The 18,934-nt window shown below is 40.7% G+C and overlaps 1 pseudogene; it reads left to right on the top strand.

Moving 5' to 3' along the window:
* The first annotated feature begins 517 nt into the window (after window positions 1-517).
* Window positions 518-9,535, top strand: LOC148147549 (uncharacterized; annotated as a pseudogene).
* Window positions 9,536-18,934: the final 9,399 nt, after the last annotated feature.

The raw sequence follows: 18,934 nt of genomic DNA, 5'->3' as shown, positions 1-18,934 counted from the left end.
ACTACCAGCTGATCTGACCAAATAACACACCCGTGAATTAAACACATGGATCAGGACTTTGGATCTAGTCTTTCAAAGTTCCTTACGCACTGTCGTCCCATGTACTTCTCATGTAGGCGACTTCTACTGCCTTCCAAATGTATGCAAAGCCAACACACCAGGACATCCCATCGTATCGGGCAATGGGACCCTGTGTGAGAACCACTCCGGCTATGTTGAAGGCATCTTGAAAACCATTGTACAGGGAATCCCCAGCTTCTAACACGACACGACGGATTTCTTACAGAAACTCAGCACCCACTGACCAGTCAAACCGGGAACATTCCTCCTCACAATGGACGTTTCCGCACTCTACACCAGCATCACCCACAATGATGGCATCGCGGCAACAGCCTCAGTACTCAACACCAACAACTGCCAATCTCCAAACACCATCCTACAACTCATCCGCTTTATCCTCGATCACAACGTCTTCACCTTTGACAACCAGTTCTTCATCCAGACACATGGAACAGCCATGGAGACCAAATGTGCATCCCAATATGCCAACATCTTCATGCACAGGTTCGAGCAAGACTTCTTCTCTAAGCAGGACCTCCAACCAACTCTATACACCAGGTACATTGATGACATTTTCTTCCTCTGGATCCATGGCGAGGAGTCGCTGATAAAACTACACAGTGATCTCAACAAGTTTCATCCCACCATCAAACTCACCATGGACTACTCTCGACTATCTATCTCATTCTTGGACACATGCATCTCCATCAAGGATGGACACCTCAGCACCACACTCTACCGCAAACCCACGGATAACCTCACAATGCTACACTTCTCCAGCTTCCACCCAAAACATATTAAAACAGCCATCCCTTATGGACAAGCCCTACGCATACACCGGATCTGCTCAGATGAGGAGGAACGTGACAGGCACCTGGAAGTACTCAAGAATGCCCTCACAAAAATGGGGTACGATGCTCAACTCATCGACCGCCAGTTCCGATGTGCCACAGCAAGGAACCGTAATTACCTCCTCAGGAGACAGACACGTGCTGCAATCGACAAGGTACCCTTCATTGTTCAGTATATCCCAGGAGCTGAAAAACTACACCATGTTCTTCGTGACCTGCAACACATTATCAATGAGGATGAGCACCTCACCAAGACCTTCCTCACACCTCCACTGCTTGCCTTTAAACAACCGTCAAACCTCAAACAAATCATTGTTCATAGCAAGCTGCCTGGCTCTCAGGACAACTCCATACAACCCTGTAATGGTAGGCGCTGCAATACGTGTCAGAGTGTGAACATGGATACCAACATTACATGTGGGTACACCTCCCTTCATGTACGTGGCAGGTACTCATGTGATTCAGCCAACGTTGTCTATCTTATACGTTGCAGGCAAGGATGCCCTGAGGCATGGTACATTGGGGAAACCGAGCAAAGGCTATGACAACGGATGAATGGACACCACACAACAATCAACAGACAGGAGGGTTCCCTCCCAGTTGGGGAACACTTCAGTGGTCCAGGACATTCGACCTCGGACCTTTGGGTGACCATCCTCCAAGGCAGACTTCAGGACAGGCAGCAGCAAAAAGTGGCCGAGCAGAGGCAGATAGCTAAGTTCAGTACCCATAGGGAGGGCCTCAATTGGGACCTTGGGTTCATGTCACACTACAAGTGACCACCATTGCACTACACACACACACACACACTGGCACTCCTACACATACACATACACATGGACACACATATACACAGACACGCACACAGACACTCACGTACACCCTTACAGACACACATACTCCCACACTCACACAGACATCCTCTCAGAGACTTAGACCACTCTATACTCATGCACACCACATATACACTCTCTCTCACAGGCACTCACAACCCCCCACCCCAGACACGCACACACACTCCCACACTCACACATGAACCCCCTTACAGACTTAAGACACTCTAGACTCATTACACACACATATACATGCTTTCTCTCACTCACAACCCCCAACCCAGACAGACACACATGCAGACAGACACAAAGACCCACATGCACACATATATTTTGTAGGGTGAATTTGTACTTGCAGAGTTACATTGTACTTTGCTCAAAAACTGCATGAATTCATGTAAAACTCTGTTATCTCACTTTTTAGATTAGAATCAATCTATACATTATGGCATAGACAGACAACACAGGGGGCTAACACCTTCAACATATTGTCAAGCTAACATCAATTGTTACAGCTAACCTGAGAATGCAACTTTTAAAAAAAAAGTTTTGTGATTTACACATGAAAGAAGTGAAACTATCATGGGATTCGAAAAGATGAAAGATTCAACAGACAATCAAGGTATTTTTCAATGTATAATTTCAGTTACATCACACTGTAAATTCTTGCTTTAAATTTTGTGCCTTGCAATTGGGTCCTCCACTACCATCTGATGAAGGAGTGTCACTCCGAAAACTAGTGTGCTTCCAATTAAACCTGTTGAACTATAACCTGGTGTTGTGTGATTTTTAACTTTGCCAAGGATGTATTATGGGATGTTACAATATTGGATCAGTTGCTGTTTAGTTGTCTATTAATCTCTTATTCAGTTATGTTTTCTATTAAAGATATATCAGTTTTTCTTTCTGTTTGTATTACTAGAGACAAGAATAAAGTGTGTTTTGCCTAAAGCTAAGTAGTGTGACCAATTGAATTACATCTGGAGCACAGTACCTCATACTTTCCTTTAAAATGAGCTGAGTGATGGGGTCTAGACTATGTCCTTGACATAGGAGTTGGTTTTGTCTGTAACAAGTTACAATATTGTGTGCAGTTTTAAAATGCACATTATATGAGGGGTATGATAGCATTAGAAAGGATGCAGTGGACATTTAACATGGTGTTGCCAGGGCTGGAGAATTTGTTATGGAAAGAAATCATAGAGACTTAAGAGGTATAGTTAGTAAGTTTGCAGATGACACCAAAATTGGAGGTGTAGTGGACAGCGAAGAAGGTCATCTCAGATTATGACGGAATCTGATCAGATGGGCCAGTGGGCTGAGAAGTGGCAGTTGGAGTTTAATGTAGACAAATGCGAGGTGCTACATTTTGGGAAAGCAAATCTTAGCAGGACTTATACACTTAATGATAAGGTCCTCGGGAGTGTTGCTGAACAGAGACCTTGCAGTGCAGGTTCATTATTCCTGAAATATGGAGTCTCAGATAGATAGGATAGTGAGGAAGGCATTTCGTATGCTTTCCTTTATTGGTCAGAGTATTGAATACCCCAGGAGTTGGGAAGTCATGTTGTGGCTGTGCAGGCCATTGGTTAACCCTGTTGGAATATTGCATGCAATTCTGGTCTCCTTCCTATAGGAAAGATGTTGTGAAACTTGAAAGTGTTCAGAAAAGATTTAGAAGGATATTGCCAGGGTTGGAGAAATTGAGCGACAGGGAGAGGTTGAATAAGCTGGGGCTGTTTTCCCTGGAGCGTCGGAAGTTGAAGGGTGACCTTATGGAGGTTTATAAAATCATGAAGGGCATGGATAGGATAAATAGACATGGTCTCTTCCCTGGGATGGGGGAGGAGTCCAGAATTAGAGGGGATAGGTTTAGGGTGAGAGGGGAAAGGAATAAAAGAGACCAAAGAGGCAACTTTCTCACGCAGAGGGTGGTACGTGTATGGAATGAGCTGCCAGAGGAAGTGGTGCAGGCTGGTAGAATTGCAATATTTAAAAGACATCTGGATGGGTATATGAATAGGAAGGGTTTGGAGGGATATGGGCCATGTGCTGGCAGGTGGGACTAGATTGGTTTGGGATATCTGGTCGGCATGGACAAGTTGGACTGAAGGGTCTGTTTCCGTGCTGTACGTCTCTATGACTCTATGACCCCTGAGGGATACCATTAGTCACTGGTTGCCAACCAGAATAGCACTCATTTATTCCCATTCTTTGCTTCCAGTTGGTTAACCTGGATTCTACCTGCTAATAGATTGCCTGTAACACTTTGCATCTTTATCTTATGCAGCAGCCTTTTGTGCAGCATCTTTAAGATTAGATTAGATTACTTACAGTGTGGAAACAGGCTTTTCGGCCCAACAAGTCCACACCAACCCGCCGAAGCGCAACCCAGCCAGACCCATTCCCAGCACCTCGCATTTATCTAAATTAAACTCCAACTGCCACTTCTCAGCCCACTGGCACATCTGATCAGATTCCGTTGTAATCTGAGGTGACCTTCTTCGCTGTCCGCTACACCTCCAATTTTGGTGTCAACTGAAAACTTACTGACTATACCTCTTAAGTATACTCACCCCTTCACCTAACACTACGGGCAATTTAGCACAGCCAATTCACCTAACCTGCACATATTTGGACTGTGGGAGGAAACCGCAGCACCCGGAGGTAACCCACACAGACACGGGGAGAATGTGCAAACTCCACACAATCAGTCGCCTGAGGCAGGAATTGAACCCGGGTCTCTGGTGCTGTGAGGCAGCAGTGCTAACCACTGTGCCACCGTGCCGCCCATCTTGTCAAATGCCTTTTGGAAATCTAGATACACCACATCTACTGGGCCCCCTTTGTCTACCATGTTCATAATTCATAGAATTCCAAAAGATTAGTTAAGTATGAGCTACCCTTCATGAACCCATGCTGCATCTGCTCAATGGGACAATTTCTATCAAGATGCTTTGCTATTTCTTCCTTGATAGACTCAAGCATTTTTTTTCACTACAAAAGTTCAGTTAACTGGGCTATAATTTCCCATCTTTCATCTCACTCCCTTTTTAAATAGTAGCATCACATTTGCTGTTTTCCAATCTGCTGGAACTGCCCCAGAGTCCAGTGAATTTTGGAAAATTACAGCAAGTGAATTAGTTATTTCTTCTGCCAGTTCTTTTAGCACCCAGGGATGCATTCCATCAGGCTCAGGAGACTTGTCTACCTTGCCCAATGCTATCTCTTCTGTAATAATGATGGTTTCCAAGTCCTCAGCTACCTTTGTCTCTTTGTCAATTCCTGGTATGTTATTAATGTGCTCCACTGTGAAGACCAACACAAAATATCTATTCAATGCCTCAGCCATTTCCTCATATCCCACTACTAAATCCCTCTTCCTATCCTCTAAAGGACCAATATTTACCTTAGCCACTCTTTTATCTTTTATATTTATAGAAACTTGCTATTTGTCTTTATATTCTGAGCTAGCTTTTTCTCATAATCTAGCTTACTTCTCTTTATTGCTCTTTTTGTGGCTTCTGTTGACCGTTAAAGCTTTCCCAACCTTCTGGTTTCTTGGTTACTTTGTATGCCTTCTCCTTCAGTTTGATAGCCTCCCTTATTTCCTAGGACATCCATGGCAGATTACTGTTTTTCCTAAGTCCTTCCTTTTTGCTGAGCACTTTGAAAATTGCTTTGGAAGTCCTCCACTGTTCGTCAACTGTCCCACCATAACGTTTTTGCTTCCAGTCTACTTTAGCCAACTTCTCCCTCATCTAATTGTAGTCTCCCTTAATTAAGTACAGGACCCTGGTATTGGATTTTATCTTCATGCTTTCCATTTGTATTCTAAACCATACTGTGGTCGCTCCTACCAAGAGGGTCCCTAACTATGACATCATTAATTATTCCTGTCTCATTACATTGGACCAGATCTAGGATAGCTTGCTCCCTCATCGGTTCCATTACATACTGTACAATGAACTCCTCCTTAAGGCTACCCCTGACCGAGCTGGTACAACCAATCGACATGTAGATTAAAATCCCCCATGATAATTGATGTACTATTTTTATAGGCATTAGACATATCTTTGTTTATCGCCTGCCCCAATGTGATGTTATTATTCTGCAGCCTATAGACTATGCCTATAGTGATGTTTTCTTCTTAGAAGTTCTAATTTTCACCCAATGAATCATATGGATTCAACCTTATTCTCAATCGAACCTATATCATCTCCCAGCACTGCACTGATGTTGTCCTTAAATATCAGAGCTCCAACACCTCCCTTACCTGTCCTTCCAAATAGTCTGACACCCTTGGATATTTACTTCTTCCATAGTTAAACACTTCTGCACACATGCTAACCTGCTGCTTACCTTTTTATTTACCGTTGTACTTCCTGTCCTTTTCCCTTTTCCTTCCCTTCCCACCCGACTCCCTAGTTTAAAGTCCAAGTGACCACCCTATTTATCTTTGTCGTCAGAACACTGGTTCCAGATCGGTTCAGGTGGAGACTGTCCAATTGGTACAGATGGTACAGATACCTCCTGTTCCAAAACTAATGTCCATGCCTCATGAAATGAAACTCCTATTTCCCACACCATCCTTTAGCCACACGTTTACTTCCCTAATTTTCTTTTCCCGAAGACAATTTGCCCATGGCTCGGGCAGTGATCCAGAGATTATGACCCTTGACGAGCTGTTCCTTAATTTCGTTCCTACTGCTCGATTATCCCCAAACAGGTCATCATTCCTGGCCTTTCCTATGTTGTTTTTCCCAATGTAGACCATAACAACTGTATTCTCCCCCTCCCACTCCAATATCCTTTCAAACTGGTTAGAGATGTCCTGTACCCTGGCACTGGGCAGGCAACACACCATGTGGGAGTCATGATCCTGCTTACAAAGGATACTATCTATCCCCCTAATTATGGAATCCTCTATAACTACCACTTGTCCTTTTGCTCTTCCCTCTTGAATGGCCTCCTGCACCATGGTGCCGTGGTCAGCTGGCTCATTCTCCCTGAAGCCCTTTTCCTCATCTACAAAGGGAGCAAGTACCTCATACTTGTTGCACAAGGTCAAGAGCTGAGGCTCCTCCGTTCCTGAACTCAGGATCCCCCTACCTGCCTCACTTGCAATTATACCCTGTTGTCCCTGATCACTAAGTGAATTTAAAGTACTTAATATACCAGGTGTGACTGCCTCCTGAAACAAAGCGCCCTCTTCCCCCCTCCCAGTTGTGCCACAGTATTTGAAGTTCAGATTCCCGGTCATCAACTCTGAACCGGAGTTCCTCCAGCAACCAACACTTGCTGCAGATGTGGTCACTGCCTAACCTGCAATCTTCTTTCTGACCTCTCCGCCCCACCCCCACTCCGGCCTATCACCCTCACCTTAACCTCCTTCCACCTATCGCATTTCCAACACCCCCCCCACCCACCCAAGTCCCTCCTCCCTACCTTTTATCTTAGCCTGCTTAGCACACTTTCCTCATTCCTGAAGAAGGGCTCATGCCCGAAACATCGATTCTCCTGCTCCTTGGATGCTGCCTGACCTGCTGCGCTTTTCCAGCAACACATTTTCAGCTCTGATCTCCAGCATCTGCAGTCCTCACTTTCTCCTAGAAATATTTTATGTAGTATGTTATTGATCATGTCTGTTTTTAATGGAATTTTTAAAATCTAACAAGATTTCAGCAAACATAAGATTTTAGCACTTAGGATTCTATGTTTTAATGGTATTTTGCTCATTGCATTTGCAATTCTGCTAGTATTTTCCATGAAATACAATTAGTAGCACTGATCATTTTGAATAATTTTAAGACCAAGACAGAATGATGTAAGAAGAGATTCATCATAGACAGGAGACAAGCCCCATGCTTTCAGAAGCAGTTTCACTGAATTTCCATGGAGAAGCAAAACAGCATGGGTTAGTGCAGATTCCTCAAGCTCACCAAACACACCTTCCCTGGCCATTTCAGAATTTTTAAAGGATCATTCCCTCTGAAACACTCTCATCTATTCTTCGGTCTCCCCTCTTCCCATGGTAGCCATCTATGCAAGCATAGAAATGCAATACTTGCCCTTTACCTCCTCTCTATTCACTGTCTGTGTTCACAAAACTCCTTCCAGTTGAAACAGTAATGTATTAGTACTTTTAATCTAGTACACTGTATTCACTACTGACCATTTTGCACAGCACCTCTTTTCAGTCAGGTAGTATGACCCTAAACTTTGATTGCTTGTCATTCTAGTACTTTATCATAAACTCACCCTAATTTCTCTGCTCTTGTCTCCTGTAGTCTTCCAACACAGCTCAACGTAAGTCTGAGGAACAGCCTTCTGAACTCATCTGGGTTTATCAATTTCAGACTATAACCTTTTTATTTATTCATCCAGACATGAGCATCACTAGCTGGGCAGCGTTTATTGCCTCTCCCTAGTTGCACTTGAGATGATGGTAGTGAGCTGCTCTCTTGAATCAATACAGTCTATATGCTGTAGGTTGACCCACAGTGCCCTGAGGAAGGGAAGTATAAGATTTTAATCCAGTGACAGTGAAGGAACAGCAATATATGTCCAAGACAGGATGTTATGTAGTTTGGAGGGGAACTTGCAGGTGGTAATGTTCTTGTGTATCTGCTACCTTTATCATAGAGTTAGAGAGTCACAGTCGTACAGTATGAAAAATGACCTGAAAAATTCATTTTTTTCTTTCTCCATAATGGTGCTTGGCCTACTGAGTATTTCCAGAAATATTTTTTTGATTTCAGATTTCCAGCATCCACAGTATTCTGCCTCTATATTCATGCTTGCGTATTGAAAAGGCTAAAGTTTATCCTGACCTAAGCCCCATGGTCACAAGAATCGTCATCAAATCTGAAATAACTGCACAGGGCTGATATCCCATCACGAAGTAAGCTTTGAAAAGCAGACTGCTCAGCTTAATACAGCCTTTAATATAGCTTTAATATAACAGGTAGTCACACTGAAGGCACACAGACTGCTCATGACTTAAATAACAGATATACCCAACATTCCATTATTTGCATAGCATCAAATTATGACATTAAATGTTTGAATTTCCATCATTTCCTGCAGACATTGTCCGCTTTTATAGACATGTATTGTTGGTTAATTTTAAAATTGAATGAGAGTGGTCATGGTGATAGAGGATTCTTACTTTACAGTCCAGACTTACCCACAATCTCTCACTGCTTCTATAGATCCCCACATCCCTCACAGCTAATGTTACCATTTATTTCCCACTCAGCTTATGTTGGAATCCCTATTTCTCACACCACCAATAATATTTTCCTTCTCGACACCCTCAATACACTTCCAACATCCCTCCAACCCATTTGCAATGCTTTGGGTTTTTCCTGTTAATATTATTTCCAACATTTAAACATCATTGTACATTATGGATTAGGACTTCCAGACACTGATCCAAAACTATTGTGAATTCCTGGCCGCAGTATTCAGAAACATTTAGACTTTGAAAATTCTGACTGTGACATGGAATCTGGATGGTTGTCTCTATGAAAAAGTAATCAAAGCATGATAAGCTATAATTTTGGCAATGGTCCAAAAGAAACTATGTTAAGAATTGTGCATGAAAAGTTATTTCTATTAGCCCACTCTGAATAATTGATATTTGAATACATACTTTTTGACAATTTCCTTTGCAGAAATAAGCTGATCATGATGTCCTATGAGGGAGAAATCTGCATTCAGAATGGCCTGCAGGTGGCACTTGTTACAATAAAATGTGCTTGCAAGAAAAAGCCAATATGTTTCTAAAACATTTTTTTTTAAGCAGTCACCTGAGATCTGTGAACTCTGTGAAGTGTTTTTTTTAAATATTGAATGTTTACTAGGTTAAAACAAGTGTAAACAGATAGGGTCCCTAAAAAAGGAGAAGGTATCCAGGATTCTTGTTGTAATGGAGGGAAGTACAGACACCATAGAAACCCTATAGTGTGGAAACAAGCCATTTGACCAACAAGTCCACACCGACCCCCCAAAGAGTAGCCCAGGCAGACCCATTCCCCTACCTTATTATTCTACATTACCCCTGACTAATACACCTAATCCACACACCCCTGAATACTATGGGCAATTTAGCATGGCCAATTCACCTAACCTGCACATCTTTGGATTGTGGGAGGAAACCAGAGCAAACCCATGCAGACACAGGGATTATGTGCAAACTCCAAACAGACAGTCACTTGAGGCTGGAATCGAACCTAAGTCCCTAGCGCTGTGAGACAACAGTGCGAACCGCTGAGCCAGAGAGAAACAATAAACGCCTTTGTGCAGGCCCTTCAAGAAATCTCCCAATTGCCAATATAGCATATTTCCATTCCAGGATTATGCACTTCTGTAGTTACATGCATCAAAGTAAATTGAAAAACAAGTCACTTCTATATTGAGGTTATTTTGAATTTCTAAAGAGACACTCACGTGTTCTGAAGTTTTGGTTTGAAATGGTTTCATAGAAACACAGCAATAGCTAACAACAGAAGATCAAAATCATGAAGTTTACTTTCTAATGTCCTGATGTTTACATGGTAACTATGGAGTTATTGGTTAAACATATCAAGTGAATTTATAACAGTCTACATCAAGTTATGATTTAGAGATGCCGGTGTTGGAACTGGGGTGTACAAAGTTAAAAATCCACAACACCAGGTTATAGTCCAACAGGTTTAATTGGAAGCACACTAGCTTTCGGAGCGACACTCCTTCATCAGGTGATTCATCAGGTGTTGTGTGATTTTTAACTTTGTACATCAAGTTAGCCTTCAACATAAGACCATAAGATGTGAGAACAAAAGGAATCCATAGAGCCCATTGAATATGTTCCATCATTGAATGAGATCATGGTTGATCTAATAATCCTTAACTTGACTTTTCTGCCTTTCCCCATAAACCTAATTCCTTGTCTATCACAGCCTTGAACACACTAATGACCCAGTCTGCACAGCCCTCTGCGATAATGAGATGCCACAAATTCACTACCCTCTGAGAGAAGAAATTCTTCCTCATCACTCTTAAATGTGCAACACATTATTCTGAGATTGTGCCCTCTAGTTATACTTTCCCCCTCAATGGGAAATGACCTCTCTGCATCTACCCTTTCAAGTCCCCTAAGAGTCTTGTATGCTTCAATAAGGTCACCAGTCTAACTTTTATATTCCAATGTTTACAGCCCAACATAGTCAACCTTCTGCTCATAAGACAGTTTCTCCATACCTGGTATCAACTCAGTGAACCATCTCTGGAATACCTCCAATGCCCATATATCTTTCATTAAGGTAAAGGGCCCAACGTTCTTTGCAATATTCCAGCTGTAGCCTGACGCGCCTTATATATTTTTTGCAAAAGTTACCCACATATATTCCATTCCCTTTGAAATATAGATCAACATTTCATTTGTCTTCCTCATTAAATGCTGAACTTGAATGCTAGCTTTTAGTGATTCACATTCCTCTATTCCATAGCTTTCTACAATCTTTCTCCAGTTCAATACTATTTAGCCCATCTATTCTTCCTGCCAAGTACATGATCTCACATTTTCCTACATTATATTTCATTTGTCATGTTTTTGTGCACTCTCTTAACCTGCGTATATCCCTCTAAAGACTCTTTCTGCCATCTATACAATTTGTCTTTCCACCTAAAGAACCTAAACAGACAATGAGCAAAACTAATATCATTTACAAAATACCATACAAGGACTGTAACAAACACTACATTGGACAAACATGCAGAATACTAGTCACCAGGATACATGAACACCAACTAACCACAAAAAGACATGACCCTCTCTCACTAGTATCTTCATATATGGATGAGGAAGGACACCACTTTGACTGGGACAACACATCATCCTAGGACAAGCCAAACAAAGACACGCATGAGAATTCCTAGAAGCATGGCATTCCAACCGGAACTCTATCAACAAACACATCGAGTTAGACCCCATCTACCACCCCCCACCCCCGCCGAGAAATGGAACAGGAAGTAACTTCATTACAGGAAATTACATCACCACAGGAAATGACATCACCAACCCAAAGAAACCTAAACATATAAATAGAAAGCATGAACTTTCAGCATTGCTTCACCTGAGGCCCACTGAAGATGTTACCTAGTAAGGTATCGAAACGTCTGGAAATGAACCTTGCAGCTCAGTGGGCAAACCTACATCCAAAACCTCAACCTGAGCTACAAATCTTCTCAAAACTCGCCAAGACCTATTTTTGTGTCATCCACAAACTTAGCTATGGTATATTCATTTCCTCATTCATATCCTGAATATATGTTGTAAATAATTATGGCCCCATCACTGATCCCTGTGGCACACCACTAGTTGCATGTTGTCATCCTAAAAATATCCCCCATATTGCAACTCTGCTTTCTATTGGTTAGCCAATCCATGTTAATATACTACCCCAATACCACAGGCTTTATACTATATCAAAGGCCTTGTTAAAATCCAATTATATGACATCACTGCTTCCCCTTTATCTACCCTGCTTGTTACCTGCTCAAAGAATTCTAGTAAATTTATCAGGTATGATTTCTCCTTCATGAAGCCATGCTGATTCTGCTTGATAGTATTATATATTTCTAAACGCTCTGCTGTTGTACCCTTTATAACAAACTCCAACATTTTCCCAATAGTAGTGTTAAGCTAACTGGCCTTTTTTTTGTCTCCTTTTCTTCTGAAATAAAGGTGTTACTTTGGCAGTTTTCAAATACTCTAGGGACTTCTCCAGAATCAATGGAAGCCTGGAAAATTACCCAGTGCATCCATTTTCTCCATAGTTATTCCTTTAATATTCTAGTATGCATCCAATCAGATCCAGGAGATGTTGGTCTTTAGCCCCATTACTTTCCCTAGCACTCTTCCTCTAAGGATAGTTATTGCATTTATTTCCTCTCCTCCTTTTGCCCCAAGTTATTTAGTAATTTTGAAATGCTAGTAGTGTCTTCTACTGTGAAGACTGATGCAAAATATTTATAAAATACCTCTGCTACTTCCTAGTTCCCCATTATTATTTCCCCAGCCTCATTCTCTAAGAACACTTTGGCTTCTCTCTTCCTTTTTATACGGTAAAAGTTTTTTTTTGCTGTCTGTCTTGATATTACTTGCAAGCTTTCTCCCTCTTCATTTTTTTTTTGGCCAACTATTGTTGGTTTTAAAAACTTTCCCAAACCTTCTTACTTACCACAAAGACACAATTGTGAGGCATGGAACCCCCGAGTGATTGGGAACTTCAAGAAGCATGAGTTCAAAGTCATTTATTCTTCACGAACATGCTATACTCACCACATAATGTCTCAAATTAATCACATAGTGTATCCTAAAGTGTAACTTCTTGAAAGAAGTTTCACTTTGCACCAACATGGGTATTAGAGTGTAAGTGCAGACTGAAACAAGTCATCTGATACCAGAACAAAATAAGATTTCCTATAGGAGATCATTTTACTCTGCTTAACTTTGTAAACACTTTAGACTTTTACAATGCGTTTACAGAAGTTTGACATTGGTATAAATCCAAAATCAATCTACAGCAATGCTGAACTATAATGTCACAGTTCCTCCCAACTAAATGTTTATTATCCAGATATTATAGATTTCTTAATGTTCCAACTTCTAATTAATAATTCTAATTTGGAGCTTTTGCCTAAGAGAGGAATTCAACTACATCCATCAAATTGCTTGGGAGCCTCTGAAAGTTCACTGCAATCTATATCTCTCACTCATGTTCAGAAGTCAAATCCTGCCGGAAAGGATTATTGTCTCGGTCATTCTTTCCAAAATCTTTTATTTCAGCAATGCTTATAAAATGTTCATGATACATCATTTTAACACTGCTCAAATGTCATTCCAAATTTTCTTTTTAAAAATTACTTGTGATCCTATCTGACAGGATATAGAATTGTGAAATTATGGAACAGCCTAAGCTGACACTTCTCATTTAAGCCTGTGCCCATCCGAGATAGCTTTGGAATATTCATTCAAACCACAGATTGCATAATTTACAAAGATTCAAATGAAGTGAATCTTTTTATCACCTTTGATATGGAAATAGGACAGTATAATCAGAAGAAAATTCTGGCAATTTCAGTTTAACAATCCAGAGTTTAGTGGGTAAGTTACTCCTTAGCAAGCATACCTTATATAATGTGCCATTTCAAGGGTAGTATATCAGTGATGTATAGTAAAAGTGCAGAGCTAAACCTACATTGTCATTAGAAATGTTGAGCTTCCCTAAGGTATCAACTGTGACAGGTTTTCCTTGAGTTTTAAATAATATTGAGTTGAATTTACTCATTTCCAAGCAAAGTGATTTGTTTCAAATAGGATTCATGATGTCTGTTCTGCCACAGTTTAAGGTGACTTTTCTCATGTTTATTCTTCAACTCATTAATAATGTAACTTAGCTCTATGGCACTTATCTTGTGTGGCAAGAGATGCAGAAGTGCCAACCTCTGTTGGAACCTTCAGGCAATCACTGGTGCCATCTTTATAGATCTGCTGCACACCGCTTCTGATGTTGCTCTGAGGAACTGCCCTTTGCAGTGAGAAACTCAACCACTTTCAGTGAAAATTGGCTCAGGAAGTGGGCCTTTGCTGCTCACTTTGCTGACAGGGACCAAAAGGTTCTGGAGGGCTATGTGGTGGAGAGGACAGCTGTTCTGTTGCCAAAGGAGGCCAGACCACCAAACTCAGCCATTCTGAACAAAAATAGTGACTGAGGTCAGTGCTGTGCCCAGGGAAAATGCATGATCAAAGGCAATGATCTTTTGTGCTCCACAATCCTCTGTCTACAATCTTGTACGCACAAGGCTCACTCAAACCTTGCTGCTGCACAGAGCTGTCATGGATTGCAACTTTCACTACTGCATTCATTACATCCATTCAAAGGCTCTCACCCAACTCATCCTCAAAACTACTAACACTGCATCCTTTTTGTGTTTCCTACTTACTCAGTAGGGGCACTTCCCCATTCTCCTGCTTTTGAGCTCTCCCATCCATTTCCATTACTAAATTGTTTCCTTGTAGAAACATTGGCCCAGCATCTGCCACCTTGACTCACTTGCCTGTAATCCTCATAGTGATTGCACTTGATGTGCAGGAATGTATTGTGGTCAGATCTCTAGCGTACAAAGATCCCAACTCTGGTCGGACAAAGCATCTGATTTACCATGGCCAACCCCGTGGACTGATATTGACCAAGCCCCTTTACTAAGGGAGTAGTCTGTGACTGATTATATTCCAACTTGACCCAAATGAGGACATCTCTTCTTCAACTTCCAAACATGCCAATTTTGTTGAAGTACATACAATTATTTTGTCACATAAGTTGCTGGCATGGTCTTGACGTAGTATAGTACTGTATAATAGTGAATATTCGGTGCTGCTAGATGCCTCCCTCTCCCCCTGGGTTAAAATCTAATGCATGCCATGAAGGCTGGTGGCCTTCAAGAAAGCAGCAAATGAGTGTGTACTAAGAGATGAAGTTTTGCTTGAGTGATCGTAAATTTTAATTTTGCAGTTTGATTATGCTGATAGTCAATCACTAGACATTTTCACACAAGACTGTGAACCAAAGAATATACATTTAATACACAAAAGATTTTTAAAAATCTATAAATATATCAATTTCAAAAAAGGGAAAATCTCTGCCTTTTCCTTGCAGTATTCTTAATAGTCACACAATTCCAGTGGCATATCACTTTTATCTTAACTCTTTAAGTTGTTATTCAAATGATTCTTAGTGAATCTTCTCCTTGGACTGCTGACGCAGCTTATAACATCTTTTTAGCTCTGATAGCTGGAAACATTCTTTCCAATTTTGACATCCTGGAGATTTCTACCAACCCTCATCATCTGGAGACTTCTACAAACTAGAAAACTTTCTTTCTCTTCCTCTGAATTCAACTTACTAGTAGTCCCTGATCATATGTTCCTGTATCAAAAAACTCAATTTTCTACACAGTCAGCACTGACCTCAGACTGAACAACAACTGAATTTAAGCAAAGCTGTATTTAGTTTTTTTGCTCATAATTACTTTCTGATATTTATTTTAAAAAAAATAAGTTGCCCTCACAGAACTGAAAATTAACATCTATTTTTCCTCCACAGGCAAATCCAACTTTCCAAATAATAATAATGTACACCCCTTAACTCCTCCCCCTCCCGCCACCATGCCCCCCAACTCCCATAAATAAATCTGGAAAGATTTTTAAGAAGCATTTTAATTTTATATCAAAATTTCCTCCGATCACTAGTTGTAGTGAATATCTGGAACCAGTAATAGTACCTTCACATTAATACACAATAATTTTCTTATCAACTATATTCTACACTACAGTGCATTTTGATCTTGGCATTTGTTTTCATATTTGCACTTGATAAAATATTCCCTATAATATTGAGTTTTTCTGTGAAATGAATGATATTAAGATTGTCTGGGTGTGGACATTAAACTCCAATGGAACTATCTTAAATTCTTATCATGAAATCTCTCCAGCAAACTTAGAGTGTTATAGTCCATGTAAATACCAATCTTTGCAGTGTTGTTGGATATGTAAATATCATAGAGCTAAGGCCAGGCTCAGTGTTTACTTGTGAAAATAACCAACTGAGTTATCAATCCCCAGCTCATCTCCCTATAACATCACTGGTATCCAATTTAAATGCTTTCTGACAATTAACTGCTGCAAAAACCCACACAGTAGTCAGTTCAATTCTTTAAGTTGATAAAGTCAACTCTGATATTCTGTTTTTCCAATTAAATTTCTTGCTTTTCTTTAATCAACTTGTGAAAGGAGCCACTACAGTGCTGAAATTTGGAACAAATATCCAATAAAATCCACCCATCCCAATTTTGCATTTTATCTCAGGTATGGGAAACTCTTAGGTAGCTCTCACTTTTGCTTCTCTTGATATTACTCAGCTGTATCTACAGTATGGCCCAAATAAGTCACTTTTGCTTTGGTAAATTAATTCTTAGCCAAATTCATGACCAAATTGGCTCTTTTAATGAATCAAACAGTTTGGACAATTTTTCTTCCCCAGATTTAATTGAATTGCAACAAGATCATCAATACAGACAACATAGTTACATAATTCTTCAATTACCTTGTTAGTTAATCATTGAAAAGTTGCAGTGAATTTTTAATTCCAAATGGCATGACTTCACTTTGCCAAAGTCCATTTGCTGATAAAAAAAAAGCTGATGTTTCAACTACTCTATCGATCAACAGAACTTGTCAATATCCTTTTAACAAGTAAACTTGTTTAACAAATCATTGTTGTTCAATCCTTTCAATACGATATTTGAATTTTAAAAAATCATTTGTGGGATGTAGATGTTGCTGGCAGTACCAACATTTATTGCCCATCCCTAGTTGCCCTTAAGAAGGTGGTAGTGAGCTGCCATCTTGAACTGCTGCAGTCCACCTGCTGTGGGGTGACCTACAATGACATTAGGAGGGAATTCCAGATTTTGACCCAGTGACAGTGAAGGAATGGTGATATTTTTCCCAATCATAATGGTTTGTGGCTTGGAGAGGAACTTGAAGGTGGTGGTAACTGCTATCCTTGTCCTTCACATTGGAAGTGGTTGTTGGTTTGGAAGATGCTATCTGAGGATGTTTGATGAATTTCTGCAGCGCATCGTGTAGATAGTACACATTGCTGCTACAGAATGTCTGTGGTGGATGGAGTAGATGCTTATGGATATAATGCCATTCAAGCAGCCTGCTTTGTCCTGGATGGTGTCAAGCTTCTTGTGTGTTGTTGAAGCTGCACTCACCCAGGCCATGGGGAGTATTCCATCACACTGCTGATTTGTGCCTTGTAGATGGTGGACAGGCTTTGGGGATTCAGGAGATGAGTTACCCACTGCAGCATTCCTTGCCTCTGACGTACTGTTGTAGCCACTGTGTTTATGTAATGTGTCCAATGAGATCCTGGTCAATAATAGCACCCAGGATGTTGATAGTGTTGGATTCAGTGGTGTTAGCACCATTGAATGTCAAGGGGCAGTGGTTAGATTGTCTCTTACTGGTGATGGCATGGCCTGGCATTTGAGTAGTGTGAATATTACTTACCACTTGTCAGACCAAGCCTGGGTATTGTCCAGATCCAGTTGCATTTGAACATGACTCTTTCAGTATCTGAGGAGTCGCAAATGTGCTGAATATTGTGTCATTATCGGTGAACATCCTTACTTCAGACCTTATGGTGGAGGGAAGTTCATTGATAAAGCAGCCGAAGATGTTTAGCTGAGGACACTACCCTGAAGAACTCCTGCAGAAATGTCCTGGAGCTGAGATAGCTGACCTCCAACAACCACAACCATCTTCCTATGTGCCAGGGTTGACTCCAACTTTTGGAGGGCTTGCCTCCAAAACCCATTGATTGCAATTTTGCTCAAGCTCTTTGACACCACAGTTGGTCGAATGCAGCCTTGCTGCCAAGGGCTGTCACTCTCACCTCACCTCTGAAATTCAGCTGTTTTGTCCAAGCTTGCACCAATGCTGAAATGAGGTCAGGAACTGAGTGTTGTTGAAAAATGGTGGAATTGGATTTGAATCTGTCTTTGTTATCACATTGACTTTACAATATAGAGGTTTTGTCAATCATCTGGATTTGGCATTTCACAATAGGTGATCTCCAACTACTGTGACTCAATTCAATAATATCATTATCCATCCTGAATTTAATCTTTCCTTTCACTTGCGCTAATCTCTTTAGTTATTGTTGTTTTATGTTATTTTGTTGGTAACACATTCCCTACACTAACATCATACATAGCCAATCATGTTCTTTCGTTGGCCTATATACACAAATCAAGCCTGTGGCAGTTTCTGTAAAAACCCTTCAACAATTTTCTGGGAGATAGTATAACATTCCCCGTTAATTTTTTTAAACACCTCTGCATTATCCAATTTCATTACTGGAATGTTAACTTTTGAATTTTCAATTACTGATTCACTCGTGAATTGTTGCAATCTTTTCTCTCCACTCAGTGTATTTCATCACTTTAAACACTATCTGTTCTATCTGCCTGTCATATTAACATTTAACATATTTTTTTTCCCCTGACAGGAGTACTCATTACATAATTCACATCATTGAGTTTCTTTTTATCTTACTCCAACATCATTCTGAG

The sequence above is a fragment of the Chiloscyllium plagiosum genome, unplaced genomic scaffold, assembly GCF_037043375.1.
Source record: "Chiloscyllium plagiosum isolate Xiang-an unplaced genomic scaffold, Cpla_swu_hap1 HiC_scaffold_16, whole genome shotgun sequence".
Lineage (NCBI taxonomy): Eukaryota > Metazoa > Chordata > Chondrichthyes > Orectolobiformes > Hemiscylliidae > Chiloscyllium > Chiloscyllium plagiosum.
The sequence above is the reverse complement of the archived record's forward strand: the minus strand, read 5'-3'. Positions and strand labels throughout refer to the sequence as shown.